Below are 26,692 nucleotides of genomic sequence, written 5' to 3'. Positions count from 1 at the left end.
TGACTAAGTGATTTATCGGAGCGGATTTCTCCAACAGACAGTTAAACGCAGTTACGAAATAAAGTAGTGTGTTGGGAAAGGGCGTGCTAAATTCTGACCTACAAGTCCTTTATTTGCCATAATTTCGTCCTAATGCATCACGAGTCGCCATCCACGGCCAACAGATGGACTCATTACAGGACTTTTACCATCTGCAGCGGGGTAGGCGGCGTATTCTAATGCTTCCTGTCAGGGCTACATTAATAAAGGGAGACAGAAAAGAGTAGGACATAATAGAACACAAGGGAGAAATGGGTATATGTTTTTGTTTCAAGGTATCCGTATTTCTTGTATATGGATGAGTTTTTCAAAAAAAAAAGAAAAAAGAAAAAAAAGGAAACACAAAAACATTAATGTGCAGTGCATTTTAGTCAGGAAGTTACTGTTTTCAGACAACCTGGATACCGGGGTAGATGAGGAAAAATTAAATAAATTAAATTGAATAGCATAATATATTGACTTGTAAGTACTCGGAATATCGCATCTGGTCCGGAGTTTTTTAGTAAGATCATTTCTAAATTGACATTATGTTAGTGTGTGCAAATGATTTTATTTGGTTTTAAACTAAGAAAGGCACAATTGAAAAAAATGTCATTAAAGTGATGTTTTAATATTCCAAGCTAATTAGAATTCATAATTTTGTAAACGTGCATGAGCTAAGTTTTTAAACTAAATAACACAATAATTTAGCGCTAGTATAAGTGAGATATGATAAAATCTGTTTGTACATTTATTCGTATATATTGGAAAAATGGGCATTTACTCATACAGATCTTTGTCCACCATTAAATAGGAAAGAGATGATAATAACTATGATATATAGGACATTAAAAAACGGAGACAGTTGTCTCATTATTTCACAATAAGCGCACACCATTAACATAATCTTCGAGTAATTGAGAGCTACATTCGTGTGTTTACATCCTGAATAACCCCCGTGAGAGTATTTAAACACTGGAGGCATTTAAATCCGGATAAGTTTTTTATTATTATTATTATTATTATTATTATTATTATTACATTTTCACTCCAAACACGACACATTGCCACTTTGGTGTAGGGGACTACTATCAGGGGTAACAACTACTGGGTACTATGTAGGGATTCGGGCAGCAAGATGTTGGTTCACATTGCACTTGAACTTATGTATGTCAGTACAGTTGGGGAAGCATTGACCTGGAATGGAATTCCAAAGTCTAGCGGTGCTGGGGAAGAAACTACCGGAGTAGAAAGATCTTTTTACATCTAGGGATCTCTACAGTGTGGGGGTGGGATTTTGCAGCTTGTCGGTCTGTCGAGGGTGCTCACGTCGTGGGGGCACAAGTGCTTGCAGTTCATCAGAGCATTCACCATTAAAATACTTGTAGAAAAGACAGAGAGAGGCAACGTTTCGTCGATGGGACAGAGTCTGAAGCTTAGATGCCAGTTTAGGGCCCATCAGATTTGCGACTCTCTTTTGAACCCTGTCAAGGAGCGAGAGACTAGTAGCCGACGCACCAGCCCAAATATGACAGCAATACTCCATATATGGGCGAATGGTGGCCTTATAGAGGTACAGGATACTTTCGGGTGTTAGAAGTTTTGTAGCACGGTAGAGAGAGCCCACCTTCCTTGCAGCAGCCCTGGTAATGCCCTCGATGTAATTGTTCCAGCTCATGTTTCCTGTGAACGTTAGACTAAGGAGCTTGAAGGACGTATTCTCAGAAAAAGAGTCGTTTGCCATTGCTATTGGTGGTAGAGAAGGTTTCTTGTAATTATTGAATGAAACCAGTTTAGTCTTGGCAGCATTGAACGTGACCATCCATTTTTGTCCCCATTCCACTACAGATTGGAGGTCATCCTCTAGTGTTTCTGCCATTACTTTAGATATATGTTCATTTGTTTTCCTGTCGTGCCTGCTATAGAGTGCGGTGTCATCAGCATATATACCCATCTCAGAGGCAATTTTGTCGGGGAGGTCATTTATGAATATCAGGAACAGTAGAGGTCCAAGGATAGATCCCTGGGGCACTCCCGCATTTATATCATATTGTTTAGATGTACGATTGTCGAGGACAACCTGGATTTTTCTCTTATCTAAGAAGGATTTAATTATGTTAAGTATTCTACCAGTGATACCGTAAGATCTAATATTCCTGAGGAGACCCTCATTCCATACCCTGTCAAAATCCTTAGATATATCTAGAGCTACCGCTCTTCCCTCTCCCGCTTTGTCCAGTGAATGGTATATGCGTTCAGAGATTACAGAGGATGTCTGCTGTGGAACGGGCTTGTCTAAATCCATATTGTTGGTCGGTCAGAAGTTTAGCATCTGTAAGGTGCTGGACTTGAGCATGGTTAATTAAGGTCTCAAATATTTTGGAAAAAAGTGGGAGGAGGCTAATAGGGCGATAATTTAATGGGGCAGTTCTTTCGCCAGAATTCTTGAATACTGGTACAACGGAAGCAGTTTTCCAACAGCCCGGAACGCAAGATTCATTAAGTTATTTGTTGTAGGGTTTGGAGAGAACTACTTCGGCTGAGCACTTTTTTAATAGCACAGCTGGGATGAGGTCGGGTCTACATGCTTTTGAAGTGTCAAGGTTTTTTATGATAGCATGCACCTGAGCAGGGGTGATTTTCAGATCGTCTTGCGTAGTATCTGTCCGCATAGGAAATTGAGGTAGGGGGTGATTGGAAGGGTCTAGTGTGGAGTTTGAGGCAAACCGACTGGCAAACATGTGAGCCTTTTCGGTTGCTGAGCAAACAACTTCGTGATTTTTGGTTAGTGGGGGAATTTTTGATTGCCCATTATTTACTACACTGTTGTAGATTTTCCAGAAGTCACGAGTTCCTAGTTTTTGTGCTTCGATGCGTTTTTTAGTGGTTTCCGTAAATTCCCTCTTAGCTGTCGCTATTTCTTTCTTAACGTTACTTCTAGCTTCTATGTACTTCTGTCTCTTTGAAGTGGACTTATATCGGTTAAACCTGCGGAATGCATGCTGCCTTTTAGCAACGGCAGTTTCGCAAATCGAAGTAAACCATTGGGGAGAGTGGGGCTTGCTATAGAATTTCCGCATGGGAACATGCGCTTCGATTGCAATTTTGAACCATTCAGTGGTCTCGTTTGCACACTGTTCAGCAGGAAGAGAAAAATATTTCTCCATGGGGCGTCTCTGATAAGATCTCTGATGGCTTCCCAGTCAGCATTTTTATAATATCTCGTTGTTTTGAGCACTGGCTCTTCAGTTTTGGGTCTAGAGTTTAGGGCGATTTCAACCATTATCACTGCATGATCAGCGTTCCCAAATGGGCTGCCGGCTTTCGTTATACAAGCATCAGGAACTGTTGTCAAAAACAGATGTAAACGTGATGCGTCTTGTTCTTCCTGATCAGGGAAATGGGTGTGAAAAGTGGCAATTTGTGATAGGGAACGAGATATAGAGAAGCTATCAGTTCCGCTGCCCGCTGCATCTGTGTGAATAGAGAATCTCACCCAGTTTTTGTGATAAGTATTGGGTATGTTAAGATAAGGAGATTGTTGAATACATATTCCAGATGCAAAATTATCAAATATATAATTCATTACGAAGAGTACAGAACAATATATAGACAACTTAAAAATTATGTCGCGTTTCAGGGTAAATTACTTGGGAAAGTTATGCACATATTAGTATTAATTTTTAAATAATATTTCTTATAATTAACATAAAAATATTATTTATAAACTAATTTATTTTCAATATTTGATCATTTTTGTTCTTTCATTGAAAAAATATTACTTATTTATCAGATGTTATCCGTACGTTTATACATATTTTTTTATTTGTTTCAATATTGTATATAGGTGTCCATATATGAAAATGAAAAAAAATAATGGGAAATGTGATATTTTACACTTCAAATATGTTATGGATATTATAATGGCATTTGTTTCATGGAGTCCTATAGCAACCTTAAAGCCAGAAATTTTCTTCTAGTAATGCAATCAACACAAGCAATTATTTTTTAAACTAATGCGCATACTTGCCACGCAGATAGGAGCATTATTGGAAATAACATAAAACGATCACAATAAGGAAATGAAAGTATTTGTGAATAATGTTCTCTAGTCGAAGATCAGCTGGAAAACCGAAACAAAAAACAATGACTCTTAAATCCTGAATAAACATGTGCACGCAAAGATCCCAGTAATCATAACTTGCTCATTATACTTTTTAAAGTGAACGCTATGCTGATAATAACATTCTTCCTGTAGTTTATTCATTCCTTTTTAAATTACTGGTGTCGTGCTAATCACAATTTTTTCTGTTCGGAATTATATTACTCGTTGAAATATCACGTCGATTTAATATTGCAAGACATCTACAGTTTCATATATTCAGATGATGTCGCGATTATTTATCCAAGAGGTGGCTGTTTCGCCATTCAGGATCTCAGAGGTGAATCGATTAACGAAACACGCTTTTAGAATCGGACGCGCGTCTTTTAGAATTAGCAAAAAGGAAAAAAAAAGGTGCATAAATTCGTGGTCAAAAACTGTTCGAAAGCTTTAGCGAATAATGTATTCAAAGAAAAGCAAGCCAAAAATTAAGTTGCCAGAATAGAAATCAACTTTAAATTCAAATTTTCAAATGAAATAAATGATTAAATTACATAATTGTAATTATTCGATTTAGAAATAAAAACCATTTCTATTCATGATATTTTTCAAATCTTGGGTTAGATTAACTTGATTATATTGGATGGAATTTTAAATGCAATTTGCGATAACACATCCTATAAAATTTACGCTTTGTATAGAGATTTTGCATAATTTGCTAAAATCAATAAATCTTTCAATATATTACCGTATAATTACGCTGATGTAACGTTTTCCGAAAACCTTAGCCTTGATACTTTTCAAGAGTAAATGACAAGTTGTAAACGACACTGACTGACGACTTCGGCGTTGAAGTTCGATTACAATTCTTTTCACAGAAATCGCTTTTATTTAAGACTAGCGGTGGTACTCGGTGTTGCCCGGGTGTTTTAAGGTAAATAAAAAATCCGGTGGAGGGGGTAAAAATAAAAAAGAAAAGATTTGATAGGTGATTATGAGGATCGAACCCGAACTCCTGAGGCGAAGTTGGAAATCAAAATGTGAAGAAAAACGTTTCGACCGACAAGATACATAAATAATTATATTTCCATATCAACTTCGAAATAAATGCGTTTTATATATCTCGAGTTATTTTAATATTTGGGATTGCCCGAATTAACGAATGTTAACCATATATCCGAAAAAAATGTTACTCCCTATGGATGTTTTACTGAAATATCAATAATAATAAATTCCGGACTGTCGCGTCTTCTTTTTTATTTTTACTTTTATTTTTTTATTTATTGTTTACTGTCTATAGTAAGGTAGATCTACATCGACCCTAAACTTCCTCACCATAAGTCTACTCCTTACAACTGTACACAATCCAAGCAAGACTTTTACTGATTAACATTTTTTTTATTTAATAGATAATTTGTTTACCAATTTGAGTTACACCAGTAAGATATTGCCTTATGTTAGCAGAATATCTGAAATTCTCATACACACGGTAATAGATTAGTATTCAAATGATTACTTCTTTGCATTCTCGTTACATTTACAGACAGATGAAAATGCTATAATATACAAGAAAACCATATACTACACATTACAAGGGCAATCTTCTTAATTTTATCTTTAACAATTCTGCTTTTACTTTTAACAATATTGCAGCTCTTTGCCTACCTAAGATAACTGTACAATTGCCATCCAATTGAAACCGATTCATCAGAAACGAATACATTACCTAATCTACTATTTCTTAATACACTAGTAAACATTACTGAATATTTCTCTCAACAGTTTATGAATTAAACCTTAAAAAATTGTTTCAAACATGAAAAAACAATATTGCTATTACATTACTGGAAAATAGTATTTCTCTTCTGATGAGAAAAAATAATCAATATGTTTTAATTCATATACATAAAATTTTCCTGAAGTATGTTTCTGTTTTCCATGAGGAACTTTATATAAAATACAAAAGCAGTTAGAGGACGACCGGCAAAAACAATATTTATTTGCGTTATGTATTAAATCGTGTGACCGTATAAAAATCCACAGCGATAATCTAAACTTCAAATACATTTCATGCAGTACTACATTCGAACTTCCCGAAACAGAGTGAGTATAATGAGGTCAGTTTGTCCTCCTGATTAATCTACATGAATTTTCACGCATGTAATTACTTGCATATACGAATCAAGAACTGGATATGTGCGAAATTCAAATTTGCTTTTCGTCTGTCAAGTTTTCATCTTTACTGTCACAAAAACAAAAGCTTTAAATTACGAGGTACTGAACTTCTCTATCGAGTAAGAAGATCCTTTAAAGTTTGCATGCTACAAACAACCCCATTAACAAAACTTTAAAGAAACAACTTTTAATGTTATGAACAAATTGGTTCAAATTTAGGGTAACTGTAAGTAATGAAAATAACATTTTGTGTGAATTTAGGAGAGAAAAAAATTAAACATATATTTTGATCTAATAAGTATCGTCTGATCGAATTAATATTTTACTAGTGTCAGCTAATCAGCACACTTACCAATATACCAATAAAATACATATTAAACTAAAGAGAAATACGCGAAAAGCATCCAAAATATATTTATTTCTTAACATGTTTAAATAAATCTGAAATATATTCAAATACAAAAGTTCTATTCTGTAGGTTTTGACTCCTTGATAAATAATAGAGTTCGAATAAATTTTCGTAAATCAAACGTGTGTTGAATGTTTTACTGAGTGTAAGTTTAATTTTATACGATGCATCTTTTGTATTGATGAGAACAATGAAAAAGGAAATCCAGAAACGAAAAATCTTTACATGGTAGTTTACGATAAATTGCACTGAAATACACTTATCTATAGTTGTATCATGCGCTTTCAAATATTGGAGGAAATAGTAATTTTTATTGTAATATATCCACATATTAGAATAAAATAAATTGTGAAAGAATAGGATTTGCACCAAACGTTAACATATGGCTGCTATTTTTGGTTTAACTTGCACTTGAACAGCAAAATATATATGAGTAATTTTTAAAAAAAATCTGTTAATATTTCGTTATTGATATCGCTACATGGCCATTCCACTGTAATTCGCACCTTTTTACTGTGGATAAAAGATGTTCATATGACCCGCAAGATTGCCTTAATCGGTTAGGTATATCCACATATGTATAATAAAAAATACTGTTCAATTCAAACCAACATCTGTCCATGGTATTCAAAAGACAATTAGTAGTATATCCTTATCTAGTCATCTTTCAATTTTAACCTAATGTATTTATTAAAATTCAGGGAGCGAGAAAGGGTGATTGTTTTACGGCATTTCAACCTCTAGAGATCTTGTAAAGCCAAGAAAACTTTGATGATATAGAAAATCTTCAATTTCATGGAAGCATGTTTTAAATGTCTTGAAAGGTTTATCTTCAGAAGGGAGATGTTTTAAATTACCTAAAAAGTTTTTTTCAGATTAAAACAATTCTTTTTCTAAAGTAAAATGTTACTTGTTTAATTTTTAGGCGTAAGAATAAATGTATTTCTTTAAGTACTTTACAATTTGTTGAGGCTTTACGTCTTGGATCAATTTTCCAATGCTCGCTGTTCCAAAAATATTTCCTCCACATGTGTTTGTGTTTACTCTAACAGTAAATGTTGGTTGGTATTTGCCGGTTGCAGAGTGCTCGGTCTGGTAGGTTCTCTACTTTGATTAGGTATGAATGACTTAGTTCCGTGTGCCCGATTCGTATTCGGTTCAGTACACTCTCCTCTCTTCTTCCTTCTAAAGCGTTTTGTTTTTCACTTCTGTGTACTTATTCCATTCCTTCTGCCAACTGTTTTCCAGATGTTTATTATTCTTTTCTCTTTTCAGGCATGTCTAGTATATTTGCAACTGCAAATGGCAAAAAATTATAATAGGCTAGATACTAAGACATGTTGGAATTACTGGAAATGAAAAAGCCTCAAACATGCAAGAGAAGCCACAAACCATCAAATTAAAAAAAAAGTCTATTATATTCCTGCATAATTTCTGTGATTAAATGGTGTTTAGTTTTTTTTCTCTCTAACGAGTCATGATAAAGGATATGGAGTCTGTATATAATATGAACTTTTGCTTTTTTTATTTGACGTATTTGAGTGCCATTTTGATGGTCTCTACTTAAGGTGTGTATATTAGGAAATCCTTGGACATTGGTATCTATTATTGAAGGAAACAAGCTTAGAATTGGCAGCATTGAATGGAACCATCCATTTTTGTCCACATACCACTAAACAGTGGGTGTCATTCTCTAGTGTTTCTACCATTTCCATGCGATACGTGCTCATTTGTTTCCCGCTGGTGCCTATAGTAGGGAGTGGTGTCATCAGTGAATATACTCATCTGAGAAACAATTTTATTAGCGAAGTCATTCATGAATATCAGGAATAATAAAAGTCAAAGAAGAGACCCCTGAGGTACTCCGGCAATTATATCATATTGCTTAGATATATGACCGCCGAGGACAACCTGGATTTTTTTGTTACTTAAGACAGATTTAATTACATTAAGTATTCTTCCAGTCATATCATATGATCTAATTTTCCTTGGAAGAACATGATGACCAACCTTGTCGAAAGCCTTAGATATATCTATGGCTACCCATCTACCCTCCCCTCTTTTTTTCCAGTGAACGGTATATAGGTTCAGATATTATCTGATGTGGATCGGGCTTGACTAAATCCATATTTTTGTCGGTCAGGATTTTAGCTACTAGAAAGTGATAGACCAGAGCTTAAATTATTTTGGCGAAAGGCAGAAGAAGGTAATAGAGCGAGAAATTAATGGGTCAGTTCTTTCTCCAGAATTCTTGAAAACATATGAGAATAATTGTGAAGTTAATCTTTATGAGCGCTTATTGAATAGCCCAATTAATATACGATTCGTATATACAGAGTGACCCAGAAAAATACGGGCCCGACTATAACTAGGCTCCGTTTCTTAGTGTTTTTTTCCGAATGAAATGAAACCTTGGTCATAACTAGTTTATTATATCCAAAGCATCACATCAAAGCACTAGGGTCTTTGGCCTTTTTCTCTCCGTTCTACAGAATATGTTCTAGATATACTTTCTATATTTTTTGTGGGTCACCATGTATATATATATATATGGGGGGTGAGAGAGAGCTTGTGGCAGTGTATATCAGAATAGTCCATCACATTTCCCTACACGAAAACAATACGTCTATACAAGGGGCGTAAAATACGCATGCACCTGACCCACTTACAGTTGTCGGATATTGCTAAAATCTTGCATGTGCAATGATTGATATATCTACAAGTGATGTAGAAAATTAGAGCTCTGGACTACTTGCGGTTTCTGTTTTACAGGTGTTTGAACTGAGGCAGGTGTGAAATGGAGCCTGTTGAATGTCGAACAGTGATCCAGTTTTTGTATTTGAAAGGACGCACACCACAGGAGACTTTTGATGAAATAAAAGACACTTATGGTGATAATGCCCCATAATATGTGGAAACAGCTCCCAGATCTGGTCGCCTCCCCTACTGCCATTGATGAGGCATCTGTCCGTCACGTTGAGACTGCCATTTGGGATGATCGACGCGTTACTATTCGCCAAATAGCCCAAGATGTAAAGATTAGTACAGGGTCCCTGGAAACTATCATTCATGGCCATTTGCATATGCATAAAGTGTCTACCAGATGGATTCCCAGGTTGCTCACACCATTACAGAAGCGAGAACGCGTCGAGTTCTCGATGATGAATTTGGAGATGTGCCAAGAAGATGAGTCAAAGGTTTTCAAAAGACTGATTACACAAGATGAAACCTGGTTCCATCACTATGATCCAGAGACCAACGGTCAACTAATGCAGTGGAAGCACTTGGACTTACCACGTCCAAAGAAGGCAATGATGCAGCCCTCCGCTGAAAAGATCATGCTCAGAGTCTTCTGGAACCAGGACGGAGTAGTGATGACAGATTTCTTGGCAAAGGGGACCACAATTACAGGCGCCTATTATGCTTCACTTTTTAGGAAATTAAGGGAAGCTATCAAAATCAAGAGCGGGGCAAGATCAGCAAATGTACCCTCCTCTTGCAGGAAAACGCTCCGGTTCACAACTCGCATGTCGCCAGATCAGAAGCACGCGCGTGTGCATATGAAATCCTTCCCCATCCTCCCTACTCTCCTGACATTGCACCCTCTGGCTTTCACATCTTCCAAGCCATGAAGTTTTTTTTTTTTAAAAGGAAAGCGTTTCCCAGATGATGCAGCCTTGATTTCTTAAGTCACGTCGTGGTTAGAGGACCGACCAGGTGTTCTATTAAAACGGTCTCTAGAGCTGCATCAAACGATAGGAGAAATGCATAAGTCTAGGTGGTTCCTATGCAGAGAAAGATTAATAACTGTGCCAAGTTTCGTTGCTCTAATGCTATGGAAAGTTGGTCATGGACATTACTTATTGCACATCCGTCGGTGCGAAAAAATTCCAAACAGATCCTTAATGCGTCGCACGCAAGTCTTTGAATAAAGCACAGGTTTAAATTATTGTCTATACAAAATGTATTCATTGTTGGCCGAAGAAAGCTCAGACAATTCGTATCCGACGTCAGATCGATCAATAAGTAAACCGTTAAAAAAGAAAGCAATATTATACGTCGTTGTTACATTGGAAACGATAACAGATTCAAATGATTTCGATTGATTTGAGGGCAGTTCAAACGAATTAATGCGACTCTCAAATCATTCGCCTTTGTTCACTTAATAGCGTGTAATTTACGCGCGAAACCCCATAATTTATATGGCATGAAACATAAAAGTTACTTTAGAATAATTTCTAAATTGTTTTAAATAGAAATAAAACTGCGTTATATTTTATTCATTTTTGCCTGATCATTTAGTTTATTCATTTCATTATCATCGATTAGAAATGAATGCAAACAAATAAAAGCTTTTATCGCCAATGGCAGTAGATATGATTATTGTGAGAGTGAATCTGTTTTAGAAAAAAAATAATATGCAACTATTAACTTTAACACAAGTTAGTGAATGGGAAATATATTCAAGCGATTAATGTAATTAACATTAGTTTGCAAACATTGTTTATAAATTATAATGAGGGCTAAATAATATAATGAATTATAAAATGTTCTATTAGTTGTTGCTAGTATCCACATAGAATTTGAGGGGGTTTGCTGTTTTACGTCGAGGGAGCGGCAAATAACGATTTCATGACATTCCATTCAGATATATGTAAATCAAGCAGACGAATGCCATATTGTAGCGATGGGACCGCTGTTTCAGATTAGTAAAGAGTGTGGGAAATATTAATTCGGAGACTTAACTGTCAAAAACACTCCGTTTTACGTCTATTTTAAAATCTACGGAAATCAACTAAAATATGCATTGCTTACACGAAACCGACATATTTTTCATGTTGTTCAATTTCTTTATATGTAAAATCTCTACTTGTGAGACATCGGCTTGGTTCGCGTTAGTTGGATGACAACACGCCTATTTCAGGTGGTCTATTTCCTCGTCGGGTTTCATCCGCGCTTTATCTCTGTTAGTTAATTGACTTACTTATGTGTGTTGTTTTACTATAGTGGCAGAGTACTCGGCTCGCACGCAAGAGAGACAGGTTTCGAATCCAAAGTTCGAATCAGTCAACTGATAAGCCTCAATGCTTGGAGAAACTCGACTTTTTTCACTTCCAGTTTGTCGGCTGTCATTGTTCATGTAAGCTCAAGCATTGCTTTAATGTGGATGTAATTACATCATCTCTTGCATTCTGAAAAGCATATATACACAACTATGGTAGAAATCATGGGGAGCCGATTAAAAATTGAGAAAATTATTTTAATCTACGTTATTAACTGTAAGGAATCGTACAATGAGAAAGTGAGATCAAATGTAACATATTTTACAGTAGATTGTTGAATGTATTGTTTTAAAACCTACTCAAGCATTCCAGCTGAGATTAATACTAAGTCCATTCAAATATTCAAAATGATCCATTGTAACTCTAAGGCTGTTTCTTAAAAATGTCTCCAAAGTAGCAGCTTTTAGAGACTTCATTAAGATGCATTATTGCCTTATCTGGTAAATGATATTCTCAGCTAGAAATCGTAAGAAATCGGAATGTTCCAGGAAAGGAGTTCAAACAAAGATTAAAATATACAAGGATACCAAGTATTTCAAAAACAGAAAATTCCAAGGCTTTAAAATGTCTACAAATAATTAAAAAAACAGAACTTTATAAAAGAAGAGCATCTCTTGTAGAAAGGAATAAAAACATGTCAGCTCGAACAGTGAGAAGAAGGTTATTATAAGTGAGATTCAAAAGATGAAACGAAAGAAACAAGTCATACGTGTTTCAGACAAATAGGCAAAAACGACTGGAATTTAAATAAAAAATAAAAACACAAAAATGATACACTCGCTGATGGGGCAAAGTTTTTTAGTCTGACGAAATTAAATTTTAAGTAAGTTAACAGTTACAATTTTCTTAACTTTGAAGAAAACAATTGAAATTTCTAACTGGATATACATGAATAACATTTATTTAAAAATTGTAAAAATTCTTTTTTCCCGATTTGTTGTGCCCTTTGATCGGTTAATATTCACTATAGGGGGGAGAGGCATTGCATCACGATTGTGCGATTTCAACGGTCTCATTTGAAGGAGGAATTTTTTGGGTTGCATGACTTCTTTAGGAACTGGAATGTTGTACACATGCGAGAGTAGAATGCACCCCACCATTTATACTAACATGCTGGACCAGGTTTATTAAAACCTTTTTAAAATGATATTTAATAATAGCATTTCGATATGAAGTAATTTTTCGACAAGACAATTCCCATTCAATACGTAAACATTTAAATGGTTTAGTTTGAGAAAGAATGGATTACAGTGAGGAGTTGGGCGCCTAATGCTCATACCTAAAAAACATTGAAATTAATGGTCCCATTTACGGAAAAAACTGAGAATGCAGAAATGTTTATCAAGAACAGAACAAGAAGCCGAACCTTATGAAATGTGGCAGAAAATCCATCGAATATTGCGGACGGGATTGTTATTTTTTAACGTATATTTTATGCAATCTTTAAAGTTGAAAATAATGTATATGAAGTAATCCATAATGTTCCTTGTAGTAAAACTCCTTGGAAAAGCCATATAAATAATTCAATATTTGCGCAGGCAAAATACAGAATTTATTTACTTGTAAACATTTTACTCAATATTCGCTGAGACATTGCTTCTATAAAAATATATGTATCAAATTAATATACTTTTTCTTAAGTATATTCATTAAAGAAATTAAAGTATAATATAATATTTAACCATCTTTACCTGGAATAATTCATCTATGCTCCGATCAGAAATTACGGTAATAATGAAGTATAATTTAGCAAGGTAATATTAAGGTCTTCAATATATTTTAATTCATCTGGTTGCTATTAGGGCTTAATAGCTAGAAAAAGACGAAATACAAATATGACTAAATATCTTTCTAATAGGGAGTTTAGAGTTAAGGACGAATGTTGGCACTATTTACAGAAAAAAAGAAATAAAAAAAAAGGAAATGAATAACTGAATATATATATATATATATATATATATATATATATATGGTTGCTCAGTAGACAATCTCAAGTAAATTAACACTGACACATAGAATACAGTGTCAGACTGAAATATACCTATTATTTTCGACACTTATTTCAAATAATTGTCACAATAGATTAATCTATTCGTTTACTGAAATCAATACAGTTTTTATAGATATTATGTAACTAAACCGAATTCTTCTATACAATATAGGGGTATGAGGCAGTCTTTTCACTATATTATTTACAACTGATATTCACTTGTGATTCAGGCGTTTATTGTACTGCCATTCCAAGTAACTTATTATTTAGAAAGTGTATAGTTTTTTCTACTTGCATACTGTGAACAGCGCATTGATAACGTACGTGTCACTTTTCATTAAAATGTCTAATATGCACTGTAGGCAATGGTCAGTTTACGTTTTACATCCTAATTATAAACCTCTGCTGGGATATTATCTAAGTCTTCACTTGTGGACCTTTAAAGCTCCATGTATTCAGGTAATAAAAAGTACAGAGAGAAACACTCAATTCTTATGCAGTGTTCATATTGATGACTGAGTGTAAATGCTTAAGTCCTTGCTAAAAATCTCCAAACTTAGAAATATTTAAGGATTAAGGAAATCTATCTGAAAGAACCTGCGGTAGTTTGAAGAGTGGTCAACAATTGACAATATAGTAATCATAGAAATGAGTGTCCTATAATTTTGGAACATACCGATCATATATTATTTAACACAATCTTTAACAAAATGAAATATAAAAGTCTAGCGTATTGTCTGAATATGAATGGGAATCCAAAACCCACAGACATAAATCTACTATAAACGTGATAGTAAATATTTTCCGCTGATAGTTTTGTTTAAATATATATATATATATATATATATATATATATATATATATATATATATATATATACACCAGAAATATATATGTATATATACACACAAACATTTCTGTGTATATAAACACACATATATATATATATATATATATATATATATATATATATATATATATATATATATATACGTATATATATAATATATAACACTTTTTTATATATGAGTATATATATGCACACGAATATATATATATATATATATATATATACCAGAAATATATATGTATATATACACACAAACATTGATGTGTATATGCACACACACACACACATATATATATATATATATATATATATACATACATACAATTTTATATAGAGTATATATATGCATATATATATATATATACACACATATAAATGCATATATATATATACACTAATATAAAACCCGAAAATATTAGTCCCCGAAGCAGCCGTGTTAGAATAGTTACCCAACGCTAAAACAACGCTGAAAAATTGACAGCCTTCTTACTCTCAAGGTTTCTAATTTGCTTACCAACTATGTAGATAATCTTTCCATCATAAGTGAGAGAACAAACTCTCTTCTCCCTACATAATAAGTGACTGCTTCTTGAGAAACAGAAGGAATACAGAAAAGGAAAAGAGACACACGCATGTTCTACATAGACCGAAAGATTCTGAATGTTGCAAAACGTGCGAAAAAATATATATCCAAGACATGGATTGAATACAAAACAGCGTACAACATGGTACCAAAAGAATCGATAATAGAATGTCTCAGAATGTATAAAATAACAAGCAAATTTTCAATTTTATTGTAAAAGCGAAACTAATGCAGATGCTTAAATGATGGCTGAAAGACAATACATAACCAAAATAAAATAGAAAGACCTCTCTTGCACCGAGGTTTTCAATATCCACAACTCTGCTCCAATGTCATGATTTTTCTTAAAAATGTACTGTTAACCCCTCCTCCAAAATACTTTAATGTTTGTATAAACCGATACCAAACCGAAAAATTGTGAAAAGCCAAAGTTGATAAGAAAACACGTGGAGTAAATAACTAACGAGATATCCACTAGATAAGTAAAACGCACTGGAATCTTTAGGAGGCTTATTGCTACCAAAGGAAGGGCAATGGTCTTTTACAGCAAAAAGTTAATTAGTTAGCGTTCTTGGAAAATCAATTGTAAAAGTGATGTCGGTTTAATGGTTAACGGTGTCAGGCTCAGTGCGGATGAACTAAAAATATAATTTCCAATTACTTAAAAGCTGTATGCAGTCATGACTTACGTTACCCTCATTAAGTAAATACAGATTCCCGTTCGAAATTCTGTCCCTAATTCCCGAGTTCGACAGAAACATTCCAAAGTTCGATAGTATACACCTGAAGAAAATCAGAGATTACATCGACCGAAACGTTGTGTAAAAAGCATTCTAGGTGTGATAGTAGTCCGAAGAATACAGCCCGAAGACTTGAGGAGAAGTTGGAAAATAAAGTGTGAAAAAAAACAACGTGCGACGTTAACAGCTCGGCCACCAAGAAATAGTAACGGAAGCACGCTTGAATTTATTTAAGTACCAGAAAGATGATTTAGGAGCAACTGTACGTAGTGCTTGTATCTGCATTGTTTCTAATATAGCCTGTCTGTCTGGCGCTTTTATAAGTTTTACACATGTGTTTATATCAGTAGTTTGAGGCTGTTCCACCTCATATGAGTCTAGGTCCAAAATAACTTGCTGATGTGACCCATAGTTCCGACTTGCGTTTTTGTTCAAGGAAAAGTACCAAACGCGTCTTCCTGAGACTGTTGATAATTTCCCCACCGTCGACTTCTTTTTCTGGTTGCAACTGCTGTTGTATTACAAGTAAGGGAAAACTTTTTGTTGGCATATTGTAAAAAAAATGGTATTGTGTAAAAAGTGAAATATTGTTATATACTAACTAATGTATGTTCTTGTTGTTTGACTTCTGATATTTGATTGCCTTTAAAACTAGGGAAAAATGACAAGTGTTTTAAATCCCCGTATTGCGACCGACTAAAGAAATAATTTCAACGTTTCAAATATTGAGTTTACTACTTTATGAAACGCTTTAGCTGATATATGACGGGAGTAAATCTTATGGACACGTAAACAGCGGACGTTATTTAGGAAACGAAGTCAACCGGAAATGATTTTTAATTTTTTTTTTATTTTTGGCGAAAAAAAAAAATGGAAATAATCACAGTTTTTTAGTGGCCATTTTTTGGGGGGAAAATGGCATAGAAATAAAACTCTATTCCTCACCACCCCTGGAAAACAAAACGAACCAAATTTGTTTAATTTTAATTACGCCTCGGGGCACTGCAACTGAGTTTAGTGATTGTAAATGACTTAACAGGAAAGAGGTTAACGATTGTTTAATGCAATGTGATATGAAAGTGCAGGTACCTGAATAAGTGTTAATCGATGAGGGTACGCTAAAAGAAAAACAAAAGTTTTATAAGTGAGACTTTAAGAGCGATTCAGTTTGTAGTAAAACATGGAATCCGAAGTTTAGTCGATTCCGTTAAGTCCGTTTTACCCAGTAGAAAGCATAGCACCAAAAAGAACGTAAAAATTGCATTCCAATTTTTTTAAGCAACTACAAAACGAAGTTAAACGGAAATGATGTTTTATTTGTATTTTATAAAATAAATAACTAAAATAGGGTTGTAGTAAAATATGGAATAAAAGGTTAGTTCGTTTCGCGTATTTTAGTACACGTGATTTTCAATGTGTAAACTGAAGTCGTATGGCAGAACACGACTTCCTGTAAAAGAGTATTTGAATAGCATAATATGCAATTTGTTGAAATAATATAATTGGTAATTAAGCAACGTAAACGTATGCGAGGGATAAGAAGTAATGATTGTGGGAATGTCGGTGTCGGTTAATTCCGTGGTGCGTTTTATCAATTAAGAAGCATAGAACGGAAAGACACGGTAAAATTCAATTCCAGTTGTTTTAAGCAACTGCGAAGTAAAGAAACGCAAACTGGTGTTCCTTCGTAATTGTCCCTTGTAACCGATCACGGAAACGGTGTAAGTGGTGGCGGGGGAAGGAGGAATGAATTAGAGAGAAATAATTTAGCTACTTCCATTGATACCAACCGATTTTTGCAGTGAACGCTCAGCAGAAAAAATATAAGAATCTACGATTATCGAGGAAGTGGAGAGGTAATATGCCTATAACACACCTCAGATATTGTGCTGCAGTTTGTGCAAATTACATTTGCATAAAATTTCTTGATTTTTAATCCTATTAAGGTCAAAATCATAGGGGGAAAATAAGTTAATGTCATATATATATATATATATATATATATATATATATATATAAAGGGTGAACAGAAAGTCCTTGGACCAATTCAAAAGTGGTTTATTCATAGAAAATTACAAAAATATAAATTAAACATGAATGGAAATTATAAGTTAGAAAACCAAGAATAAATTCAAATTATTTATTTTCAATGTGATGCCCCTTCCTTTCGATTAGACGTTCAATTCTCTGTCTGAAGTTACCAACCGAGGCACGCAGCGTTTCCTGAGGTATCTTAGCCCATTCACTCAGAAGAGATGTCTTCAAAGCATCAACACTTGGATGAGCAACAGAACAGACATTTGCCTCCAACAAAGACCACACCGAAAAATCCATGGGATTCAAATCAGGCGATGCAGGAGGCCACATCTCCTTACTCCAGAATCTTGGAAAATGACGTTGGCACCAGTCTTGAGTTTTTCTGGAGGTGTGGGATGGTGCTCCATTTTGTTGGAAGGTGAAAGGCTGATCTTTGAAGTGTTTCTTCATCTCTTCAAATGCTGGAACCAAAATATCGTTAATGTAGCGATCTGTGTTGATCTTTACCTATTGCTCCACGAAAATAAGAGGCGACTTCCAAGATTTGGAGACTGCATCCCACACCATGAGGGAAGATGGCTTTTGTCGCGGGAAAACTATTCTCACGGAGTCATCAATGTCTGCTGAAGATTTTGTGTAAACTCTATCGTTCTGATTGTTAACAGTCGCTTCAATTGTGAAGAGTTTTTCATCAGAAAAAAAACGCTCTCTCGCTCTGCCGTGCCAGCCTTCAGTTCTCCAAGAAGAATCTTTGCTCTTTCAAGTCCCTTGTGCTTTTGGGCAGGTGTGAGGTACTGTCTCTTTCTCATCTTGTAGGGGGACAACTGGAGATCGTTTTTACGATGGTTCTCATCGAGGTCACGCTCACATTCATCTCTTTAGCCATTTGTCTTGCAGATCTCTTCGGATTCCTCCTTACCCTCTCTCGGACAGCTTTAATCACCTTCTTTGTTCGAGCAGTGCGAGGTCTTCCACTCCTAGGACGGTCTTCAGATGTACCAAGTTCCTTAAATCTGTTCATAACATGGTACACGGTGAATTAGCCAATTTCAAGAGCTTAATAATCTCTGAGTTTGTCCTTCCCGCGCAATAAAGCTGAATTATGGCCTCTCGTTTGCTCATTTTTTAGTGAAAGTTTAAACAAAATTATTTTAATATTTTTGTTGAAAATAGATCAATAGTTAGACTAAATACTTACTTTATTCGAAAAGAGAAAAAGTGATTTTAACAATATTTAATTTGAACACTAAAAATTGTCCAAGGACTTTCCTGTATATAGGGATTATAGGTATGTATATGTTTATATACGTGTATGCCTGTGTATGTGTGTATATATTTATGTATGTGTATATATGGGTGCATGTGTGTATGTACGTATGCATGTGTATATAAATACTATACTGTATATCTATATGTATATATATATATATATGCGCGTATGTTCATATATGTTTACATATATATTCACTTTACTTTCTTAAAGACCTTTAATAGTCAGTGAATTTAAATAAATAAATATATTTATGTTCGATGTAACTCAACCTGCTTCCAGAAAGCGCTTCTTAGTTACTGCAAACAACGCCCACCCCAATCTGCATGAACCCATAACATGGCAAAACACATTTGACACGTACGCAACTCCTAAGCAGGAAAACACACAGTCACATGTCGAATCGCTTGTTTCTCTTCCTGTCGGTATTTATGCTTATCCCTATATTTCTTTCCCCTCTCTCTGCCCCCAAAACTCTATCCATTTTATGTATCTTTTTATCTCTCTCTTTCTATCTCTCTCTCTCCCTACCCCTGTCATATATTCCTGTGTTTGGTTGAACTGCTTAAGCCCTCCTAACTCCACTACCTTCTATTGTTTATTAAATCTTAAATGTCAGAATTGAAAGCCTTCCCCCCTCCTTTCCTTACCCCTCTATCTCCCTCTTTCTCTCCTATCCTTCTCCCTATGTTTCTATCCGCGCCTTGCCGAATTCCTTAACTCGCACAAACCTCTACAACGGTCTAATGTTTTTAAACCTTAAAACATAACTATTGTCGATCTCCGTCCCGTTTTTTTCCTTTTCTCTTCCCCCTTTTTTCGTTTTTTTTTTCACTTTTTTCGTGCTTCTTCTAATATAATATTTTCAACCATAATAACCATATCTGTAAATCCGACGAAGTCATTGGATCGTTAATACGATTCGATAACCGAAACATGAGTAACTAAACAGAATAAACAGTAATAAAAAATAAAACACATATTTGCTCTCCAATAGTATTGAGCACTTTCTTCAGGTTTTTGCTAATTACAATTTTTGCTATATATATATATATATATATATATATATATATATATATATATATATATATATAAATGGTAATAGTAAATAAACACCCGGAGAAAGTGTCCAATACTATTATATCATAGTTTAAAAATATGTGTGCCGCTCCCGATGTGGGGGTACCAAGTTGGTTTAAGGGAAAATTATTCCCAACTCGCATTTAGGTAAAAATGCACTTTCGTAAATAATTGAATTCATTCAAAACGTAACACAAAAACAAAAACAAATAACACACACCCACACACACATATATATGTGTGTGTGTGTGTGTGTGTGTGTGTGTGTGTGTGTGTGTGTGTGTGTGTGCGTGCGTTTATCTGTGTGTTTCATTAAATAATTAAGCGGAATCTGATTTTTTTCGCTTGGCATAAAGCAGCCATGGAATAATTATTCTCTCGTGTGTGACACGTTGCCAAACCTTTTCTCACTATTACCTTTAATATCTTGTAGCTCTCCATGTCATGGTATATAAACATAGCTGCTTCTTCTATCATTTATGCTCTATATGAACTGGTATTTCCCACACTTGCAGACAGACTTTCCAATTTGGACTCCAGTTTATACAACATGGATGTTTGATTGCCATTCAATCTGAATTTCGATCCATCTAATTGTTATGTTCGATGCTGCTACATATATGATTGTACGTGTTTTCTACATAGTTTACTATTTAAACTCTCTCTCTCCCTCCCTCTCTCTAATATATATATATATATATATATATATATATATATATATATATATATATATATATGACAGCCCCTTTAAGAAATTCATTTCTTATCGTTGAGCACTTTTAGTTGAATAAAAGTCGGTCAATTTAGCTCTTATGCATAGATCATCGTATAACGATTAGATCACTCGCTGACTGACGTAATGAACATTTAAAATTAAAATGTTTAAAATACAACGCTAGTTCACGCGGTTAATGGTTGCTGAATGGATACGGTCGCCGCTAATCGAGCCAGAGATGTCTCGTGTTGCGGGGTTCGAATCCTGCGACTGGTCTTAATCGCGACAGCCTGCACTGAAGAATCCTGAAAGGATAAACCACTAGTGTCTGTAGGTATTTAATTATTATAGTAAAAAAAATAATTATATATATATATATATATATATATATATATATATATATATATAGTCAAAAAAATTATCTCCCATCATTTTGAAGTTTTCAATTCATGTCATATCTAGCAAGATAATAGCAAGGCTATTTTTGTTCAAGTTACAACCTTTATTTCTAGGAGTGGATTAATTCTTTGAAACTCTATTGAATAATATTATTACTACTTGTATACCTGCTATCGGGAAATAGATGTTATGAGTTTAATTCTATTTTGCATTGATTAAACGACAGATTAAATTTTCTAGTTTATACTGATGCTTTATTTGGCATATTCAACATTTTTATTTAGGTTGGTATTATCTTATAAATATTAACTTTAATAGTAATATTTATATTGATTTTTAGCTTAAACATATTTTACTTTGTAAACTGTATACACACAAGTATATGCACATATATATGTGTGTGTTTGTGTGTGTATGTGTGTAAATCATTCATATGCTAATCTATATGTATATACAAACATATTTCTTATTACATACATCTGTAAATAGATAACTTTATACAGTTCGATATCTACATATGTCGGCAGTAGAAATCTATCAATTGTATACGTATTCATTAATATATTTAAAATATATTTTATACACTATAGTGTGTGTGTAAAGCATAAATATACGCACATACGTCTATAGCAATATGCATACACGCAGGCACGTACTATATATCTAAAGCATACGTCTCTTACCAGTCTCAAAACAGATCAATAATTATTATTGAAAACACTAACATATTTATATTCAAAGTTTAATATTTATAAAAGTCATTTCAGACACATCTACAGGCCTATAGGTCTAATTTGCAAATAAATGATTAACATTATAGAAAAAAAGCCACGCTCTGTAAACACTCTTTTGAATCGACTTCAAAGACTGATTCGTTCCAAACATTGCAGAGTGTCAATCGTGAAATAAGGAAAACATCCTTACGGCCATTTCTCTCCAGCCTTTGATGTATTTACTATCAATTGAGGAAATAGGAACTTAAATCAAATACGGGTGAGTTCAGATATTTTATCAGAGTCATGTGTGTGTGGAGAAAAAGAAAACATAAAAACGTTCATCTTATTATGAAATGCGTTATATCAGAGTCTTTTAAGAGGTTTCATTTTCCTCTGATATAAACATCTCTCTGGCACATCAAAGCTGAAGGTCACATGCGATATTTCTGTAAATGCAAGAGATACTCTTTGCTGGGACTGAACATATGACTAAAATACATGAATCTTCTAAAGAAGATGTTGATTAATACATAAATATTTAGTTTCCCGGATGATTATATGATTGTACATATAATTTTTAAATTTACTCTCCTCAAGCCATATTATAATTATTATCTTAACGGCCAATCATTTAAAGCAATTCTTTTTACGTTATAATATCCTTGTTTTACACGATCTGATTCATTATTCTATTGCAGTGGTTTACCCCTTTACTCATATATACACCCCCTTTATCTACAGTTAATAAACGATGGTTCTTTTGAAAGCGTCTTTAGATAATGAAGTCTAAAATATATTTAATAACCAGCCTATATTTCTTGCTATATTTGGAATGATATATTATTTCCAGTATTGCCAAAACTATTATTTAGTAAAGTGCAGTTTTCAGTTAATTTACTATAATTTTTACATTTTTCGATGATGATCTGGAAGGCGCAGTTCAATTATCAATTGTCACATACCAAAATTTTAATATTGTATTTGACACCTTGCTAAATACAACATTATAAGAGCATGATAAATGTCAAGGATAGTCATTCTAGAAAGGCAGTGTCGATGTCCTCTTGAACATTCAATAATTATATATATACATGCGAGTCACCTAAAGTCAGAACTCTTCGATAATATTTTCTTTCAATCTAAAATCGTACGGTGACGTTCATAACAACATATGTACATATTATGGCGTTTAATTTATAGAAGGTACTACTTTAAATTATTTTCAGAAAAGTATAATTTGATTGTCGGCAAATTGCTGTGGTGAATGAGTTTCATATGGAAACATTTAGATGGGTACTCTTCTCTCTCTCTCTCTCTCTCTCTCTATATATATATATATATATATATATATATATATATATATATATATATATATATCATAATTTAGGAATTTAAAATATGCGATTTGAAAAGGTTAAATTTCAAATATAGAAATGTTATTTTATGCAAGACAAATAATATCTTATATTGAAATATAGTAAAATACAATATAGTAAAATATATTAAAATAAATAGTATATTATATTTTACTATACTGTATTCTTTGTCTTGCATACAAACAAATTTCCATATTTGAAATTTAATATTTTCAAATCACAAATTTTTACTTCCTAAATTATGATTTATTTTCTCTATCTAGTATATTAAGCAATGTTATTTAGCTGGAATTGCCTTATATAAAATATTACATCCAATAATTAGTCAGGTTCCTAATGGCACAATTTTCACTTTTTGTGGGAACTTTTTAAAGATTTGCAAACCTATATATTTTTGGAAAGGTTTTTGTCTCAGGAATCAGAACATCAATGTTTGCATTTGCTCAGATCCGTATATGGCGGCCATATTGGTTTTAAAAAATGGCCGCCGTAAGATGTAAGTTTTGTAATATCTCGGCCTCTAAATGAGCTGGACCACTGATTTTAACTGCTAAACCTACATTTTCAGAGCACAGGAAGCCAATTGTAGTAGTTATAACATTTTCCCAGATGTGTATTTTGCAGCCATATTGGAATTTACAAAATGGCTGCCATAAGATGTATGTTTTTAATATCTCAGCCTCTAAATAAGTTGGAATACTGATTTTAACTGCTAAACCTACATTTTCAGTGTCAAGGAAGTCAATGGTCTAAGTTATCATTTCATATTTTTACCCCCCCCCCATTGAAATACATAATCAACCGTGTGGGTAAAATCAGAGTTATTTTTTATTGAAATGTCTTTTAACTGTAAACTTTGAATATTTGTGCAAGCATCTTAAACATAATGAGATGTTTGATCATAGTATATGCATAATCGTCATTATCAACATCATTATCAACATCACTTTCATACATCACAGATTGGGAATCTTCATCGTTTTCGCACTGGCTGCTGCCCTGACACATGTCAGTACAGGCTAAGTCTTTAGACCTGCAGGAACATCTGCCAGATGAATAGTACAGTATACATTTGCATGTGACCATCTCAAGGATGGCCTTAAGGGCTGGGAGGACCTCTGTGGTCATTGGTTTCAGGGTGCCATCCAATAGTTTGAAGTATCCATTTTCCAGGGGACCCAGTTGTGAAATCAGAAGAGCAATGTCTTCTTGTTCCCATACCATTGCTTTGACATGGGTTCTTAAAAATGCTGCTTTAGAGCTCCAGATGTTGGAGGGAACCTCTCACTTTCTGACCTATGTTTACAGAACAGATGCCATGGCAGTTCAGGGATTGTTTTTATGTTGATCCTTTTTAGCAAGTAAATTGCACATTCAAAGGACTCCAGTGTTGAGAGCATTCCCTCTGACACTTCTGCTTAATCCATAAGTATTTGCAGAGCATTGACAACATCTGCAGCTGCTTTGACGTTGATGTTCAACCAGGTTGTCTTGCCTATACGGGAGAAGCTTCATGTGTTGTCGATCCCAGTGAACGCATGAAAGGCTTGCAACCCCTTTGTTCTTTGTTTACATAGAACTCGCCAAAATAGTTCAATTTGTATAACACCAGAGGTCGTAAAAATGGGCATGTTTTTCAGCAATAGGTCATATTTTGTGTGACTAGCACTAAAACGTATGTATCTGAGGAGAAAAATACTAACTGTGCATCAAGTGGGGTTCGCTGTGAAGCCAGCACATCCTGGTGGATCAGCAGCATGTCCGCTTCCTAATGGTTATTTACTTCCAGGTCTTTGTTGCTATTAGTGTATCCAAAAGCAGATGTGATTATCAGCTGGGATGACCCCCTGTTGTACCCTAGAGTTTAGCGAGCGAGATAGTCAGATCAGCTTCGTCTTGTCATGGGAGAGGAACCTCTCCATTGGGATGTGTTTCATGTTAGTGTCATCACTGACTTGATGCGTATCAGAGACTTTTCCTTGTCTTCGTTTATCTCTGGTTGCACTCTTCAGAGAATCCGCTCAGCATGTGTCCAAACCGAGGATGATTTCATCATAATCTCATGTTAGTTGCATCAGTCTGTAATTGAAGCAGCCACTCATATCTTTGACTGTCACTAGAGTCACTGGTTTCTTGCTCAGCTTCTGCATAAGCACCATGCCATCCACCAGTGCTATTTTCCGACTTGGCTGATCAGCAGATGTGGGCTTTCTAAATTCTGCATCCGTTGAATCTTGGTGGGTAGAACTTCCAGCTTCAGGTGACTTGTCTTCATGAGGCATGTCTTCTCTCATCAGCTTTTTCATGAATGGTGGTACATAAAGGCCTTGGTATGTTCTGGTGTTTTCTACACCAGCATTTGCCACAGCAGTTTCCATGAGAAAGACATGGCGATGTTAAATAGCCTAGCCATGCGCATTGAGAAAATTCAACATCTTTTTGTTTAATGTGTCATGGTGGACAATCAGTGCCAATCCCAGAACCTGAGGGTTCCCTCGTGCACGAGGGTACTTGATTACTGATTCGTTGTTTGGCCTGAACCTTACCTGTTTACTGAATTGCAACCCATACATGATATTCTGGCTCACCGTCAATGTTGCTAGGTCAACATATTGGGTTCTCTTTACACTTTCCAGCTTTTAAGCAGGCACAACCATTATCCAATGGATTAAGGTGTATAATTAAGCTGGAACATCGCCGTTGTCACTAGATACCTACATGACATTTCTTTTCTATGGCTCTGTGAAGGGTGCAATGCTTATCACCTGTGCTGCTGTGTAGATTGTCTTCATGCTGTTCTCCTCCTCCTTACCAGTGGTCATTTCACATGCATCTAGGGAGTAGAGAACAGTTGTATTCCTTATATTTTATCGAACAGAGTTCGCAAATAAGTAATGCCCCTTTCTTTCAGCCATTTTCTACTAAATACAGGTACATGACTTTCAAAACTTCAAAACCAAGCATATTAACATAAGTTGTTTCAATATCATCCATCCCAACGTATGTTTTGTTTTTTTTATTTCTACATCACTAAGATTTGTCAGCCAAAGCATACTCGCCTTTTGTAGAAAGGGCCCTTCAACAGTGTTGCTAGTGTTTGTATCTCGAAGAGCATGGAACACATTTTTGGTCCAGCAAGCTTTGTTATATAGGGCATCAATTGCATGTG

This window comes from Euprymna scolopes, chromosome 5, assembly GCF_053919585.1.
Source record: "Euprymna scolopes isolate OS-2025 chromosome 5, ASM5391958v1, whole genome shotgun sequence".
NCBI classification, from domain to species: Eukaryota; Metazoa; Mollusca; class Cephalopoda; order Sepiida; family Sepiolidae; genus Euprymna; species Euprymna scolopes.
This window is presented reverse-complemented; position numbering follows the sequence as displayed.